Here is a 14,442-nt window from a genome sequence, read left to right on the forward strand (position 1 = left end):
TAAAAAAAAAAAAAAAAAGGAAAAAAAAAGGGAAAGAAAGAAAGAAATTCCAGCAGCCACCACTCCTGCTCCGGCTTTGTTAATCCAACAGCTGAAGGTTTATTTGTACTGACTAAGCTGAAGTGAGCAACTTAATTCCTTTTTAATTCTCTTCAGAAGGCTTCAGAAAGCCTAATAGCTGTTTTCTTGCATGCAATTATCTCAGAGGCAGCCCCCAGCCTTCCCAGGCTCCGTGGATTTGGTGGTGGTGGCTGGGTTTTTATTACCCCTTCCCAATAACGGGTGCGACTCGAGCCCAGGAGCAGGACTGATGGAGCTGCTGAAGATTAAGCTATTATTTCACGGGTGCTTTATGCATTATTCAGGCAGCGATGGCAGGGCTGCTCTGCCTGCCGCTGGCGGGGCAGCTGCCCGGGGGTGGCCTCGCTCTGTCCCCCACGGGACAGCAAGGAGCGGTGTCACCCTGCCACGTGCCATGGGGCCACCCTGAAATTCATCAGCCAGGGCTCGGCCAAACGTGTCTCTTTAGAGCCTGCCCCGGCCCCTGTGGCTCCAAAAGGCATCTCAGGGGGGGTTTAATACACTGCAAATCCCACTTAGTATTTACAGCATCCCTGTGAGCATCTCTGGGCTTGCCGTGGACGTGGCAAAGCTGCTCAGTGCTGGTTTTTCCCTGACAGCCCGGACTGCAGAGCCACTGAGCCCTGCACCGAGACCCTCACATCCCTGCGCATGCTGGCTAAAATCTTGGGAAATGTGGCAGAGCATCCCACCTCACTCTGCCCCAGGTCAGCATAGATTATTCCAGCCCATCAGACTAATCTCCATCCAACCCTGGTGGGTGCGAGGCAATCTTTTTCTACAAGAATGCCTTCAGCAAACAGACCATTTAAAAAATAACCCAAAAAATCAATCCAAACCAAAAGAAAAAATAAATAACCCCAAAAAACCCCAAACCCCATACTATTTTGTAGTGAAAATCAAGTATCTTTTAATCAGCGTGGACTTTCGGGTGGATTTCTGGGTGTGCGCCCTGCAGAGAAGGGACTGCTCCTCCGCAGCCCTCTGAATCTTAGAAGACATTTGCAAGAATAGAAATGGGATTGGAAATTGCCCTTTTTGTATTTGAGGGATGGGGCACGTAGCGGCTGGGTGTCGGGACTGGAAACAGGGAGGACAAAGGGAGACACCAAATATGCATTGAGGAAGGTTGGCAGGAGAATGGGGTTTTTACTCTCCTGTAGTATTTAGTATCTGTGAACCTCCAGCCCACAACTAAAGGTAGTTGAGAATTTGATGTAAAGCATTTTTTTTTACTAGAAAATGGTAATTCCAGGGGATATTTGCAGGGAAAATGGTTGGTCTTGATGGGTGTCAGGGGGGGAGGCTGGGGAGTTATTTCAACCTCTGCCTAAATAATTGTCCACTGGTGGAGGGAAACTGCTTCTTATTGGGAGGTTGAAGCCAATGTGTAAGTGCAAAATCAAATTGCTCCGCTCGGCTCGGTAACGTCGCTATTCCTGAATTTCCATGAAAATAAGACATTTGTTATTTATTTGTTATGTTTCAATGCTGTAAGTGAACCCAGCTTGCTGGAGAGGGGAGCTACACCCCTGTGGACATCGCAGTTGGGGGGCAGCAGCGAAACTCCTGGTCTGGACCTCTGCAGATGGAGGGTGCAGGTTCAGCTCAGTCGGAGGAGCCGGGTCAGGGGCTGCCCTCTGCCCCGCTCGCCCCGTGAGCATCCCGGCTTGGCTTGGGGCTGCGACGTGGTCCATCCCCAGTGAGAAAGCCAAAATAGCCCTTCATGCTCGGGGCGAAACCTGTTGCAATGGTAAAGCAAAGGATCTGGCAAGACTCGGGAAGGGGAGGATGCTTTTAGGAGGATGTTAAACAGTTGACTTAGGAAGGGGTGGATGCTTTTAGGGGGATGTTAAATTACTGATGCATTATTGTCGGTAACAGGGCTTTGGGGACAGTGCAGAGCCCGGGCTCGGGGTACAGCTGACCCTACAGCTCGCCCCATGCCAGCCTGCAGGACGGTCCACGTAGCTCTCTCAGAAACCCTGCGTCTCACCCCTCCTTGCACACTAACAAGCTGCTTGTAGCACATCCTTCAAAGAAACTGCCTGATTTCTTTCCCTTGCTGTTTTCACACGTCGCTTATCGCTTAATGAGGAGCAGTTGCCTGCTTGGCTGAAGGATGCTGTCTGCTTAGTGCCGGGGATGGGGAATTGGGACTCCCGATACCCTTGGCTGCAAGGTTCGGAGGTTTCCCCCGCGTCTCCCGAGGGGCCAAAGGCCCCTCGGGAGACGCGGGGGAAACCTCCGAACCCATGCCTAGAGGTGGCAGGTCACACTAGGTGTCCCCAAGCCTTGCAGGGAGGGGTACAGTGGGATGCCCATACCAAAGGACCCCACTTTTGCTTCCCCAGCACTGTTGCCAGGATCAGCCCTTCCCAAGCAAAGCCCCAGCTCCAGTCTTCACTGACACCTAGTGGCAATGGGGACACTGAGAGCTGGCAGAGGGGTGGCTGCTTGAAGCCAAAACGAGGGGTGCAGCCTTTCCTGCAGGTTCCCATCCCCCCTTGAGATGCCACCCACCCTAGGGAAAGCCACCCTCTTGCTGCACACACCAAGCAGGGACCTTGCAAATAGTGTCCCTGCCACTAACCTTGGCTCTGCAGATGGGGACATCGAGGTGGGGAGAGGGTGCGTGGTCTTGACCTCCATGCCCCTCTGATTTGGTCCTTTTATCCTAAGACTATAGGGGCGAAAAAAGCGCCTCGTCCTCCCTTGTGCTAAGGGAAAAAGGAGCAATGCGTTTGCTAATCTGAGGCACACAGCAGGAGTCATTAAATAGTCCAGGGTGAAAAGGCTTGCTCCAGGGCTTTTTAAATATAACAGCAAACCTTTGCCGGCTGCAGGTTACCTGCTCTGTCGCCGTTCTCCCTGCTCCTCCAGCAGCCAGGAGCACGGCTGCCCTCCTGAGCAAGGAAGGGTTTTGAACCATGCTACTGGAGGCATCAGACACGAGGGTTTCTCACATCTTTCCCATCTAAAGGAACGAAAAGTTTTGGCAGGAGGGGCTAGCCTGGGTCAGCCTCGATCTGCTCGAATTGAGCTAAAAGCTGTAAAAGGGGGAGGGAAAAAAGAAGTAGCAGGAGAGGCAGCTGTGAAGAGCGGAGGATGTTGAGGTTGGAGGGGCTGGGACGTGCGCAGCTCCACAGAGGTGGATTTCTCTCGATGGAGGTGGGTGACGTGCCACCTGGTCTTGTCACCCCACCAAGGACAATGGGTGATGTTGCTCTGCACCCACAAACCCAGTCTGTAAAACCTGAGCCGGTGCAGCCACCCAGTGCAACCCATCCCTCAGCACTGCCCGCGGGTGGAGTGGCTCTTGGGGCTGGAGCTGACCCTTGCTGCCTGGACTAATTTTACCTCCTCCACCAAAAAACCGAAACCTGATGAACCTTGTTGCAGTGCAAACATGTTTTTACAGCTTTTTTTAATCTACACGGTTCTGCACTTCCCTCTCGAAGTGCCACAGAGCCCAACTCAGCCTCCACGCTGCTGAGAATCGCTTACATGGGAACACATTATTTGATAGGAATCTGCCTGGGTTTTTTTCTTCCCATTGAACAGCCTTATCGCTGCCCCGGTTGTGTGTGTGCACGCAGGAAAGCAGTTCCTTCCCATTCATCTGCTAGAGATTTGGTCGATTCACTGCCCTCGGAGGACTATCAGAGCACAATGGTCCAGCCATCCCTTTTCTGCAGAACTAGGATAGAAATTAGCAGCTCAAAAGCCCCGTTCCCAACTCCAGGGCAGGAGGAGCAGAGCGAGGGGAGCCTGACTCGACTCCAAAGGGGAAGGCGCAAATCTTGAAGAGCTGTGACCCCCCGTCCATGCCCATGACCCCTGACTACAGGGTTACCTAATCTAATTTGCTGATTTTCAAGTAAATTAACTCCTGGGCGGGTCTGAAGCCAAGTGGCTGCTAAAAAAATTTCTGCACTAAGAGAAGGGGAAATGGTTTGCCAAGGAGGTAGGAGCCAACAGCAGCTGGCAGACATATATTCCCATTGCTCATCACAGTCAGAGCCCAGCATCGTAAGGCCCAAGGTGTTCAAAGCTTGAAGCTAAATGCTTTTTTAATGGGATAACATAGCCGTGATATTTATTTGAGGCTCATGTTTTGCATGCAGGATGGTTTTTTTTCCCTATTTCTCTTTTTTTTCCTTGCCACTGGGAAGAAGAAAATAAAAGCCTGTAATCTTCAACTGGCAGGCGCAGAGGAGATAAGCTTCAGGTGCCTCCCAACGCTCATGGAGGAGTTTTGTTCTCCCACCTTATCTCCACCTCCAGGTCACATCATCTCAGGGCTTAGCGCAGGCCCCAGGGGGAGCGCAGAGCCCTGCTGTCCCCATCCCCGCTCCGGGCAGGGGGTCTGAGGGCAGGCTGCGGTCCCGAGCAATGCAAATGGCAGCGTGTTTCCCGACGATAACCCTTATCCCAGCCGGCGCGGCTCAGCCACGACGCGCAGACGCTGCCGGAGACGATGCGAGCGCCTGGACCATAAACCCAGGCTGGCACGAGCATCCCTGGAAGGACTTGATGAGCACGAAGAAACCAGTTTTCTCCATCTCTTCAGGTATTGTAGCTTTCAGCGCTATTTATTGTGTGTTTTAATTCATCCATAACCGGTATGATCTTCAAAGCTTAAATGTCTTGCTCTAACGCTTCCAGATTTTTATTCCTTTTTTCCTTTGAACTCCTGCAAGGGAGCCTCTGGGACCCCACAGCTCTTGCTTTATGTTTGCTTTTAATCAGCTTGCTTTTCTTCCCAAAAACAAAGACAAATAATACCGCAACGGTTTCTCCTTGGAAATTTCTCCACATTGAGAAGAAGAGAGGGGGAAAGCGTGACTTGTTAAAGGCTGAATTTCCTGATGTCTTTCCTCCTTTTTATCTGGTTCACTGCAAGACAAACGACTCTCTTAATTTAGCTAAGAAATTGAAGGGCGCCCGTATAATTCGGCAGCAGTCCAGCCAGCCAGCTGCCTGGGGAACTGTGGCAAGTGAGTACAGTGAAAATAAGGTGATGGGGTGTCGCATCCCATCCGATGCTGCAGGATCTCCGGGTCGAGGAGTCCGGTTCTTGTGGCAGAACGCCACGCAGCATCACGGCAAGAGCGGCCCTGGTCCTGGCGTGGTGACACTCCAGTTGCTGGTGCGATGAAACACCTCTGGTAGGTGCCGGGAGGTTGGTTTGTGCTGCTCCAACACGGAGATGGCTATGTGGGTTGAGGTGGTGGTTAGAGAGGGGGAAGACGTCTGTAGTGCCCATGGTGCCATTCCCGGCTGGCAGCATCTTGGGTAGCACTGAGTTTCTTGGGATTATTGCAGAAGACGGATTTGTTGGCCAAAAGCACAAATCCTGCCCCCGTGGAGGCCCCAGCCATGAGGACCTTGCTGTGTAGACGCCTCATTTTGCTGGTGAGCATAAGGAGTGGCTGGTAAGTGCACCCCTGCCACCACCCAGACGGCTCCGCACGGCTCCTGGGGTGCAGCCCCCGTCCCCCCCCTGCAGCTCAGGGGTGCAAAACCTCACTACTCTGCAGCCCAGGTGGGCTCCAGAAGGACAGGGGGCTCACGTGGGCATGGAGAAAAGGCAATGCAAGGAGATGCTGGAGGCAGCATGCCGGCTGTGCGGGCAGCAGTGGTTCACGCCACGGTGCCTGCAGGCAGGGCTCAGAAACCCCGGCACAGCCCAGGCGCCTGTATGGGCCAGCCGGGACACGACCTGCGCCGGGAGGACGTTTGCAGGGCCCCTTTGCTCTCCTCCTTCCAGAGAAGCCAAGCGGGAAGTTTGGGGTCATTTTTCTGCTTTTCTCATATTTGCTCCCTGCTGGAGCTGATTTATCCCTGCGGCTTGCAGAGCTACATCCGAGAGGGACATGTTTTGCCTTTGTAGTACACAAGATTGCTATAAATTATTAGCTTCTTTGTGTCAACCGGAGCCCAACACAGCCCATAAAACTTTCTGGCCATGTTATTGCGCTTGAATGTGGCACCAGGCTGCTGGCGGCGAGCTGGCCCAGACCCAAAGGAAGGGGTTGCCAGCTCAAAGGATGTATTTTTCTCCAATGCGACACCCCCACCCTTGTTCCTAAAATCAGCCACAGACTTTATGAGTCCATGGAGCCTCAGAGGCTCTGTCCTCGCTGTCACTCGTGTCTCCGGATAGCCACCGCTTGCTCCAGCTCTGCGGGTACCACGGCCACCCCTCCACTGCGAATGGGTGGGCAAAGCACCCCACAGCATGTGTTTGCGAGGCTTGCAGGTGGAATTATTATTATTATTATTATTATTATTATTATTATTATTATTATTATTATTTAACCCCGAGCATAGAACCAGTGAGGTTAAAAATCAGCGGTCTCAAGGCAAGATTGCAGCATGTTCAATATATTATCCAGAAGTGATGTGTGGGGGAGGGCAGAGTGGGAAGCGAAGGGGATCTCACGAGAGCCACAAAAACTGGACTTTTAATTTAAAACTATCCTTCACTGACTTGAGCGTCTCTCCTGCGAGTCCATTTTTTATTTCCCCCTGTGCAGCAGTAATCAGGAGGTAACAAGGGAGAAGGGGAAATGGATTGTCTCGCAGCTCTATCTGGCCGATTTCAGTGCTGTAAATTATAGATATATACGGTACAAAGGAGTGCTGGGATATTAATTTCTGTTGTCGAAAATCACAGACCCTCTGCTTTAATTTACTGCTAAATAATAAATGACTTTGTAAGATACTCGGCAAAGATAAAGACGCCCCGGTAAATCAAACAGCTCATAAGCACTTATGGATCAGTCTATCTTGTATGTGTACTTAAGTGGTTTATATTGTTCTCACAAAGCAGAAATAAGCAGGCGTTTAACTGATGCTATCTGCCAAAATAAAGGATGAACCCGTGAATCAAATGGTTTCCTGCAAATCCTCATTTGCATTTGCAGAATTAAATGAAAAGTGGTGCTTTAGGGATTCTGAAACATTTAGATACAAGCCCAAAATGTGCCCCACAGGAGGTAACGGATGCAGTCAGTGGGGCCGTCACGGAGAGCAGCAGGTAGGTTTATATAGGATTTATATAGGGTTTATATAGGGTTTATCCACAGCTCAGCAGGAGGAGGAATGGAGTGCATGGATAAGTCTGGAAGAGACCAGGGTTTGGAGCCGTCTCTCCTCACCCCTCACCCTGCATCTGCAAAAACACCCTGAGCGCATCCATTCTCATGGCATTCCATGAGAAATCGTGCAAACCCAAGTGAGACAAGGGTGGTACCGGGAACCCAGATCCGCAGTGCGGATCTGCAGCGGAGAGCCAGACCCCTGGCTGTTTCTGCCTCGGTTTCCCTCTTGGCATGCAGAAGAGGCCATCTGCCTCTCCGGGCTGCCATGCAGGTCTGTCTCCTGGCTCAACATGTGTTTTTCTCTCCTCCCTGGGTCCATCTGTACCGGGCGGCAGTGGCAGAGCCGCTAATTGCATCTGCAGGAAAGGCAGGAGCTCTCGGGCAGCCGTAAGTAAGATGGATGTTAGGCTCTCGGAGCGTAGCCCTGGGGATCTGGGAAGGCAACGTCCCAGGCATGCCAGGCTCCAGCTATTTGCAAAGGCAAGTTAGAGTCAAAATGATGCAATTAGAGTCTGAAGTGAAAATAAGATATGGATGGGGCCGATTTTGACATTTATACCGCGTGTTTGTTATGCAAATTGGCCAAACTCTATAGGAATGCAACAGAAGGAGATTGCAAAGGGCACCAACTCATCCGAGGCGCCTGCGTTGGAAATGTGTCTCCTGCGCGGCTGCGGCCGTGTAAAACAGCTTGTCGGGGCGGTGGGGAGGCAGCCAGGGGTGCGGGGGGCTCTGCGAGCGGTGGTGGCACCTGGCTGGGGATGGGGGACATTTAGGGCGGTGGGTTTTGCAGAGCAAGAGGGTGTCAGCGCTGGTCCCCAGAATGCAATAGGGAGAAATCTCTTTGGGATAATTTCAGCGACCGGAGCTCTGGGTGCGCCTCTCCAGCTGCCTGTTTGCTGCTGTGACTTGACCTCGCTCGCAAGGGTACAGGGAAGTCCCGGGTGGAAAAGGACCAAGTGCTCTGGAGTATTTCAGAGGCATTTCAGAGCGTAGCTACCCGAGCACAGAATAAAAGGGACTGCCGCGGCCCTGTCAGGGCTGGCCCCAGCTACTGCCCGTCTCTGCGCCGCCCAGCCTTCCTCTGCTTAGAAAGGGGTCTGCTGTGGTTAAAGGTGGTTATTACCCGCAGTGTTTGCAGGCACGCTAAACACCTCGCTGCCAGCCCGCAGAGCTGTCCTTGTCACACAGTTTTCATGGGAGGACCATATGAATAACTGCTGCTGCTGAGTCCTGTCCTGCAGGCATGCGTACAGCCAAGAAACGTCACCTCTCAGATCCAGCTGTGCTGGTGGAAGGAGTTAGCATCCTACAGCAGCTTGCGGCATGGACACTGCTACCCTTGCAGATGTGCCAGTTGGGCAGTTTGGGGAGGACTCACCATCCCACTTTGGGGTTTGCTTCAGCTCCGTGAAGAGGTCTGAGGATGCTGCTCTGCAGGCGTTAATTCATGCACGCAATGCTGAGCCACCAGGCAGGAGAGAGGAGCTCGGGGCTGGGCAGAGTTAGTCTGTGCCTGAGAAGTTAGTCAAGCTCCATGACATACTGCTTGGCAGCTTGATGCTGTCTGCTGGAGGATAAATAATACCTGGTACAGCTAATACGAGGGAAGCGCAGCCATACGACACTGGATCTGGCAGAATTTTGCCACAATGAGTTATTCTTCCAAAAAGCCCCCGGTAAGTAGGAGGCAGCAGTGTGGATGTGCCGTGATCAGCAGCATGCCTGGCCACCGCAGCGCTTCTCATCGGGTCGCCTGCTCTCAGATTTATTGTCTTCAGAGTAGAGGACACCAGCCCAGCTGGCTCCATCTGAATTGTGCACACAAACTGCCCTGCTGGCAGGCTGATGGGAGAGAAACCTCCAGCTGGGGACAGTGACAAGTGCCTGAGAGAGAAAACATCTTTCCCCAGCACAGCTGGATTTTGTTGAGGATGTTTCTCTACAAGCAAGTGGGTTTGAATACCAATTCATTAGCTACATGAACCTCTGCAACCTTCTCTGCGGCAGGGGATTAGGAACAGAGGAGATGTTGATGGGAGTAACTCTAGAAACAACTGAGCTCTGTGGAGTAGGAAATTTTCACTTTGTTTTTCAGGTTAAGCCAGAGATCCCCAAGCTTTCAGCTCAGAAGCACTACAGCCCCATGGCGGGATGGACAGGCATGCTTCAAGTGCCTTGGGCTCAGGTGTCCAGGTGACATGACCTGCCACACGACCAGCCGTGACGCTCTCCGTCCAAGGGGGACACTTACATTTTGATCTCTGCTGGCCACATTTTCCAAGCACAAGATGGGCGAGGGTAGCCCTGCTTGTGGCCCATTTCTGAGGTGGCAGGAACTGGAGCACATCAATGGTCCTGCTCGCGAGGGCAGGCAAAGTCCCTCAGCACGAGCAGCCCTAGGAGAGGCAGGAGTTTGTGTGTGGTGGGAGCAGGCTGGGAGCACGTACAGAGCCAGGTTTTCACATCAGAGATACCCAAAGTACAAACTGATGCATGGGACGAGGGCTTGTCTTTGTTTCATGCTCTCTGGTGAGTGCTTTTACCCATTTAACTCAATGCCTGGACGTGTAAGAGACCAACTTGCTGGCAAAACTGCCCACCAGTGCCCGGCAGAGCTGGATACCACCCTCAGTGTTTCTGATCTTGCCAAGAGGAGAACACGGGAGAGGCCAAAAGGGACTTTAAAAGCACGCTCAGCACTTGGTACACTGAACTGTTTCTCCCCTTTGCAGATCATCTGGAAAAGCTCTGGTGGCAGCAAACCCTCTGGTCTGTACATTCTCCCCATGTGTGTGCTGACCTGATGGATGAGCTGCAATCCCTCAAGCTGACGGCACTTCCCACCCAAAAGAGGCGGAAAAGAGGCAGAAAAGAGGCTCCCAGAGACGGAAAGCCTCGACTCCCTGCTCTCGAGTGCCATGTGCTCCTCACCGTGGAGCCAACGTCCACGTGTCTGACGGGACGTTCTGCATGGGGGCGATGGAGCAGCCGTGGTGGCCGATGGCCCCATCAACGGGAATCGCAGCACTGTGGTCTGCCACGCTTTGCACCGCTGCAGCAGTGACTCCAAACGCAGGAGGATCCAACCCCGGTCAGGCTCCCGAAGGCAAACGCTATTTTGTTTTGCTAATGCTGCTGAAAGACAGGGCAGCTCCAATTTGCCCGGAGCTGCTCGGGTGTAACACGGCACCGCGGGGAAGGGCTGTGCAGAAAACCACATTTGACAGTGAAAGCGTTTTGCTGGAGCGCAGCATGAGAAAAACAAATTACTACGGCATAAATGAGCAAATCCATCATCAGCGGGAAGAGGAGGAGAGAATTCATTTAAGGATCCACGTACGAGACTGTGACAGTAATCATATAACGGCCCTTTAAATGTCAAGGGGGATGAGCATGGTTTAATAGCAACAGAAATGCTGCCAAGCTGGGTGACGTGTAACAAAGCAGACGGATGGATAGATCTACCTATTATCTGCTCCCTGGAAAAAAAGAAGAGGGAGATAATTCAGGTTTATCCTTGATCTAGTGTGTAAATCCCAGAGAGGTAATGTTTTCTTTTATCAAAAAGGAAAAAAAAAAAAAGAATTAGTTTGTTTTCAGAGCTGTCCCTGCCATCAGCCAGACAGCACAGGTTCAGCTGTACAAATGAGATACATAACATTCAAAGGTGGCTGCAGCCCTGGCAGTATTACACCGAGGAAAAATGAAAGCACAGGGGTGCGTGGCAGCCGATCGGTGGGTGCTGGGCGGCTGGGCGGTCCCGTGGCTCCTTTCAGCAGCCCCGTGACGAAGAGGAGAGACAAAAGAGGGTGTGTGAGGGGAGGGGGACACGGCAAAGGTGTGCAGCAGGTTGCATCCTTTGCAGCATCAGTCGTGAAATGCTTTTGCTTTCAGGTTCTGCACACGCATGCCCCCGTGCCGCCCTGATGTGCTGCCCTGGAGGGAAGGGGGTGTCTGTCTGGAGCCGGGTGTCGGGCTGCTTCCTCCACCTCCCTGCCAGGCTGGTGTTAAACAAGGTTGTGAGGGTCTCAGAGCCCCTCTAACTCAGTTGGAAAAGCCCATCTTTTTTGTGAGGGTGCCTGGGGTGCCTGTGCAGCCTGGCTGGCTCATCCGGCCCCGCGAGGAGCCTCGTGTGGCCACTGCACATAGGTTCCAGGGTCCAGCCTCCGGCAGACTGGCTGCAGCGCTCTTCCACCATGCTCTGGGCGCCTTCTGGCACCATTAAAGGATTTCACTGTGTCCTGGTTTCGGCTGGGACAGAGTTGCTGACTGGGGTTAAACCACGACACACTGCGATCATAAGAAAAAAAAAAACAAACCACTGAGCATTACCACATCCAACATTAAACCAGCAACACATGAAAACCTGGGTTATGTTGGGAGAGGGGAATATCCCTTGGCTTGTGACCACTGGTCAAGGGGCAGAAGGCCTTGTACCCTGAAAAGCACAGAAACAGGTTTTGCAAAGTCGGCTCCTCAAATCTGCGGGTATTTATGTTTTCATTCATCCCTTTGCATCACAATTCTGTGTGCAAAATGGGGATCATGACCTCCGATTTCATAGGGACTGGAAAGACGTTCCTCAGTATTTGTAAAACACTCTGCCTGTATATTTACAAGCTCCAGAAGAAAAATCACAAGAAAATGAACAGTTTAGTATTCAGAGCAGGCTCTGAGCAGTGTGCAGGCAGCACGGCACGGGCTGTGCACCGACTAATGGGAAACCAGAGTATTGAATTACCTGCTCAGCCGGCGGGGCTGATCTGCCCCCGCACGGCGTGGGGACAGGCTGGTGGGACGAGCTGTCACCGTGTCATTCAAGCCCCTTGCTTGAATGTGCCAGCACCGAGAGGCCACGCTAAGGTTTTACGGGCAACCTGAAAGCGCGCGTTTGCTAGCGGTGCAGCGCTTGGCTTTACCAGCTGCTCTTCCCACCCAGGTTTTGCATGTAGGATTTAGATCTGTATGTATATTTTATAAAAGGTCTGCTAAAATGTGTTATTGCGGAAATAAAACTAAGCGCTTATTCATTTTTAATGAGCCATCAGAGAAAGCTATTGCATGTGTGCTGTTTTTCTTCTGTTAGGCTATTTATACCAAAATGTCTTGGAGGGAAATCTGTGATTAAATTACATGAGTGAGACACCTTTATTCATGCTGAAAAGCCTCTCTCGCTTAGCCAGGAGCGGAGCTGTCAGAGCCACTGAAAGCGAAGCACAATTCAACGTACACAGGCGGCCTTGAAAACCATCAAGAAAAAATTTGATCTAAATACCGATTTACTCTGTATTAACGCCGGTGGTTTCAGCTGCGGCCAAGAGCAGCCTCCGAGCCCTCCCTGTGCAGAGACTTTGCCTTTTTGGCGAACAGAAAACCAAACCCGGCCCCGGCCCAGAGCGCGGACTGTTCCCCGAGCGGGATGGGGTCACGCTGTCTGTCTCCCCCGAGAGACACCCCCCACCCACCCCCCCAGTTCTCGGCTCTCGTCCCGGCAGTTTTATGGAGAAGCCCGAACGGTGCCCGTGAGCCCCGTTCCCGCTCTGCAGCCCCGGGGGGAGCCGGCAGGGCCGGGCCCGGCGCGGCCTGGGCGGCACCGGCGCTGGGGGGAGCCGGGAGCCCGGAGCGTTACCTCCAACGGCAGCGGCCAAGGCCCGGCGCCCCGGCCTGACACTGCCCTGCCGCCCGGGGCACTCGCCACCCGGCTACCCGCCGCCGGGGCTCGCAACACCGCCCTCAGGCCCGGCTCGGACCCCGCCGGTTGCCATAGCGACGCCGGCCAGGTCGCCTCGGGACGTCGCTAGCCCTTTAAGGCAGTGCTTGGAGGCCGGTGGGAGGCCGGAAGTGCTCTGCGAGACGCTCTGGCCTTCGCTTCGTCTCGGTGGACTTCCGGCCCTTCTGCTTCCGGCTTGCGCGGGGCCTCGTGGCGGGCAGTGGGCGGCCGGGCCGGGGGGCTCGGGGGTGGGGGGGTGCATTGGGGGGTGCATGTGGGGGGTGGGGGCAGGATTGGGGGAGCTGGGGGTAGTGGGGGGTGCATTGGGGGCTGGGGGGCAGGATATGGGGCTGGGGTAGTGAGGGGAAGTGTATTGGGGGCTGAGGGGCAGCGGGCTGTGGGGTGTAGTAGGCGCTGGGGGACGGTGTGGGAGGTTCGGGGCAATGTGGGGGGGCAGTGGGGGCTGGGGGAGACGGTATGGGGGGCTGGAGCGCTGTGGGGGGTGCAGGGGGGGCTTGGGGTGCAGTGTGGGGGTGTAGTGAGGGCCTGGGGGGCAGGATATGGGGTTCAGTGTGGGGGCTGGGGGGCAGTGTGGGGGGTGCAGTGTAGGGGGGCGGCAGGAGAGCTGGGGTGCTGTGGAGGGGACAAACCCGACTTACGGTTCCTCCGTGGGGGAGGTGTTGGAGCCCGCACTGGGGGTGTGGGTGCAGGGTGGTGCAGGGCTGTGGGGTGAGCAGTGCCACGGAGTGGGGTGCTGGGGGGGGGCAGGGGGAGAGCTGAGATGGGCCCAAGGGGTGGAAAGGGCGAGCCGTGCAGCGGGGAGGGGGCTGCGTGGCCCGGGCAGGGCATGCTCCCGGTGCGAACAGCGTGGTGGTGGCCGGACCGGGACTGTTTGTTTTTCGTGTGAATTTTCACAGAACTTTGTGCGTCACAGGATTTCCTGCCGGGGCTCAGCCCCAGAGAAGCCACAGCCCCGAACGGTGACGGCGGGTGCTTACGTTGGCCCTTGGTGCTTCCATTCGTGAGGTGAGCGAGAATCGGGTGAGCCCGGTGCGTCCCTTGGGTAGGGGGCACGAGGGGTCTGTGGGCGCTGCAGCGAGCGCAGGGCTGGGGAAGGGCTGCTGGGCGGCGGGGCCGGCGGACCCAGCCTCGTACCAGCCAGCCTCACCCGCGCCCGAGATCAACTCCCAGGCGAGCTCCGTGCTGGGGTTCATCCTGTGCAGTAACAGGTGTGAGCATTCATGCAGCGTTTTGATGGTCATGTATGATACTGCATACAACAGGTTCCCCCCTAAGCCAAGGAAAAACAGCTTTCAGAGGAGTTTCTTTAATGTATACTGAATCTTCTTTTGAAAATCATCTAGCAAAATCAAACTGATACTGCCCTTCCTTTGCAGGCACGTTTTACAGATATGGAAAGCAGAACTTAGATACGTTGCTCCTATATTTCTTTCACTTGATTTATCACTGGTACTGTCTGAATTCCAAAACTTTGTTCTCCATGTAGTAGGGAATGCTGATAAGGTGGTTTCTTTACTT

The 14,442-nt window shown here is 53.8% G+C and overlaps 1 non-coding gene across 1 annotated transcript; it reads left to right on the forward strand.

The window, feature by feature from the left end:
- The first annotated feature begins 14,005 nt into the window (after positions 1-14,005).
- LOC127024227 (small Cajal body-specific RNA 16) lies at positions 14,006-14,185 on the forward strand. Its single transcript, XR_007767537.1, has one exon. It is a non-coding gene; the product is annotated as a small Cajal body-specific RNA 16 (non-coding RNA).
- The last annotated feature ends 257 nt before the right edge of the window (positions 14,186-14,442 follow it).

This window comes from Gymnogyps californianus, chromosome 19 (assembly GCF_018139145.2).
Source record: "Gymnogyps californianus isolate 813 chromosome 19, ASM1813914v2, whole genome shotgun sequence".
In the NCBI taxonomy this organism is placed as follows: domain Eukaryota; kingdom Metazoa; phylum Chordata; class Aves; order Accipitriformes; family Cathartidae; genus Gymnogyps; species Gymnogyps californianus.